Source organism: Nicotiana sylvestris, chromosome 11 (assembly GCF_000393655.2).
Source record: "Nicotiana sylvestris chromosome 11, ASM39365v2, whole genome shotgun sequence".
Lineage (NCBI taxonomy): Eukaryota > Viridiplantae > Streptophyta > Magnoliopsida > Solanales > Solanaceae > Nicotiana > Nicotiana sylvestris.
This window is the reverse complement of record NC_091067.1, coordinates 16,298,328-16,301,832: the sequence shown is the minus strand read 5'-3', so window position 1 is coordinate 16,301,832 and position 3,505 is coordinate 16,298,328. Positions and strand designations below refer to the sequence as shown.

At 36.1% G+C, this 3,505-nt stretch overlaps 1 non-coding gene across 1 annotated transcript; it reads left to right on the top strand.

Moving 5' to 3' along the window:
• Nucleotides 1-239: 239 nt before the first annotated feature.
• On the top strand, nt 240-346 carry LOC138882462 (small nucleolar RNA R71). The gene has a single exon (XR_011404065.1). It is a non-coding gene; the product is annotated as a small nucleolar RNA R71 (small nucleolar RNA).
• The last annotated feature ends 3,159 nt before the right edge of the window (nt 347-3,505 follow it).

Below are 3,505 nucleotides of genomic sequence, written 5' to 3'. Positions count from 1 at the left end.
ATAAGGTGGCCATATTTTCAGCCATAGAGTTGGATGGATCTAAGGGCACTGAGTGAACCACTAGAGTGATAGGTGCATTCCTGGTTGTCCATCCCGAATTTTGTGCCATCTTTTCAAGTAGACTCTGGCCTTCTCTCCATGTTTTGCTCAAAAATGCTCCACCAGCTGAAGCATCAACAATGTTCTTCACGCTATCTGACAATTCCATGTAAAACCGCTGCCCCAACATCAGATCTGGAATACCATGGTGCGGGCATATAACCAGCATCCCTTTAAAGCGCTCCCATATTTCATGCAGTGTCTCCATTGGTCTCTGTTTAAAACTCAAAATTTCATCAATTTGTTGAGCAGTCTTATTGGGTGGGTGGAACTTATTATGGAATTGCCTGACTAACTCATCCCAAGTTGTTATAGAATTTATGGGAAGTGAGTTTAGCCAAGTCTGGGCAGCTCCTGTCACTGAGAATTGAAACAATAACAGTTTGATTGCTTCAGGAGTTACGTTGGGTTGCCTTTGGGTTTTGCAGATAGAGAGAAAGTTCTTCAAGTGCTGCTGAGGATCTTCGACTTGCGACCCCGAAAATAGTCCCTTGTTCTGCAACAAGTGCAGCATGTTATTCGTAATTTGGAATGACTCAGCCTGTATCTGCGGAACAACAATGGTTGTGGACAGATTTTCAGATGTGGGTTGTGCCCAGTCATAGAGAGCAACATTTGGCACTATTGGTACCACTGGGTTTTCCTCATGATCCCCCATAACTGTTTCGAATTGTGCAGTTGTTGGTTGTTGTTTGTTTTTCCGATTAGCCCGATTCAAGGCCTTGAAAACTTTCTCGGGATCTGACAATACTTCAAATACTTCACCAGATCTCGATGAGTTTCTAGGCATGCACTTCTTTCAATTGTAATTGATAGCACCGTTAATTCCCCGGCAACAACGCCAAAATTTGATCACGCCCAACTATGCCTTATAAAAGGACAATGCGGATGTTGCAAATATAACTTGAGTATTTATGCCCAGAGTTGAATCCATAGAGAATTAACCTATCAATTACTTTCGTTGGACTTACTAAATTTTTTAGAATCAACTTTCCCAAACGTTGTGAATAACAGTTGATGGTATATTTAATAACTAAGATTGCAAGTCAATAAACAGTTGTAAACTAAATATGCTTAAGTTGTGAACAATAATGAGAAGGTTTTAAGGTAGTGATTTCCTCTATTGATGGAATCCCTTCTGTTTATGTTTCATATAGATTTACCAACATATCTCTATCAACCATGAACACTCTTTTTACCGTGAATCTCTCCCGAGTAATCACGATAATTTACTAGACGCACTCTCCCGAGATACGCTAGTTGGCTTTGTTTATTACAGTTCACTTTAGATTGTACCCAAGACTTCGTTATCCCTAATCCCACCTTTAAACCCGCAGTTATAGATCCCTCTCATAACCTGCAAAATGAAAAGCAATTACAATTAAATTTAATTTCTTTCTAAGCTATTTTATTAAACTATAAAAAATATACCATTCACAATATCATTTGTTGTGATATTCTTATCCAGAGCTTTTTTTATTAACTCCTCTTCTATTACCACCCCTTTTATTCTGTAGGGACAACAATTTTTTATAAGAACCATGTACAACAATAGTTTAAAATAATAAATATTTAAAAGAGATAAAAGACGGATTTACTTGATGCCATTCAATCTATCAAACAGTTGATCATGCAAATTATCAATTTGCTCCGCTTTTGTGTAAGGCAAAAAACTATCCTGCAAAAAAAAATATTAACTTTTTTAGGAAAAGACATTAAGCAGACTAACTAAGAGTACAGTTCTTACATTGCCTAACAAAATTAATTTCTTCGGATGTCTCACAAATGTTTTGTGAATCCCCACCTTCCATACATTTCCAGTAGCAGAGTAAAATGTTTCTTCAAACTTTTCTATTACTTCTAGAAGTAAAAGATTATCCAATAAAATAGGATCAGATTCCTTTCGGTAAATCTTCTCCCTTCTAAGAAAGTTATACAAAGGTTCAGGTTGTGTGCTCTCCGGCTCGAAGACTAGAGAAAAACGATACCTATAACAACATAATTTTTATTAACATAAAAAATATGGTAAAACAAAGTGAAAGAAATTTATATGATTCTCTATGCCATTAAAGAAAAATACCTTTCTTTACCAAGAAAATCATCTTGGCTGACCAAAAAGCATTTATGATTATCTTATAACGCCCCCCAAAAACTATATCCTTGTAAATATCTATCTTCCCTATCATGTTTATTCTACGTTGCTTCAACGTATCATCAAAATAAGACTCTTGTACGTAGTTTTGGCAGACTTGCTGCCACTTGAAAAAGAATGCATGGCCATTGTTATGTTGGAAATTTGAAAGAGAAAAGAAGATCACACTAGTTTTGAATATCTGCATCAACTCTCCATTTTTTATACTTTGTGGCTACCCTCTTGACCTTTTAAACGAAAATAAAGACATTGACCTCGACGTAACGAATTTGCAATACACGAAAAATTTAATCCATCAAAATGCAAAATTTCTTTGCAAGTCTGACATCTGCTTCTAATTGCGCCAAATACCATGCCATCTGCACTATAAAGCAATGCGGATGTAAAGCAAACAACGAAAAAAAGTAAATAATCAGATAACATACCCGATGTTTCTCGCAGTCACAATTGTCATCCTCTTAGGCAGCTATATAATTGGAATTCAACATTTTATACAGGTCTTCAAGTGAGACTTCCCACGATTCAAGTTGAGATATAAGAAGTTGCTTTTGGCATTCTCCAGATGTATCTAATAACAAAATATATATGCTTGAACCATTTCAATAAAATATTTAAAAAATACTAATTTGAAAGCATGAAATATTCATGAAGAAATCCACCAGAAGTCACTCAAAAAGAGTTAGAAACATGAACCAACATATATTTGGGTTGTATACAGATAGATCAAACTAAACCTGCATCATCTTGGTCCATGACATTAGATTCATCCTCAGATGATGTCCAGACCGTTGGGATTTATTCTTACTAGAAGAAACCACCTCATTCAATGCACTGCGTATAATAACTTGAGGCTTGTAATTCACTTCCAACAAATTGAGGAAATCTGGTCCATTCCATGAGGATACGGGAGATGACAATAGTCTAAGTAACTTAAGGCAACCTTCGCACCCTCCAGTTCTGCCGGAAATGCAACAAAAATCTTGTTCCACATCTCCTTCTAGTGTTGTAGGCTTAAGGCCCGGACCAGCTAAGTCCGTTCAGTTCAAATTCTTATCTACGACAATTGCATGTTGTAAATTGTTATATTTTACTTCATTTTTGTTCGTGTATCTCTTTGACCCGTAAAATCAGAGAGCAACCTTCATCTTTATAGAAATTGTCTGCATTAGATCATTTTTAGTCGTTTGACGATCAGATTTGTTTGATATAAATTGTGCTGGTATAACCCTTATTATTTTTCTCTATACTGCAGCC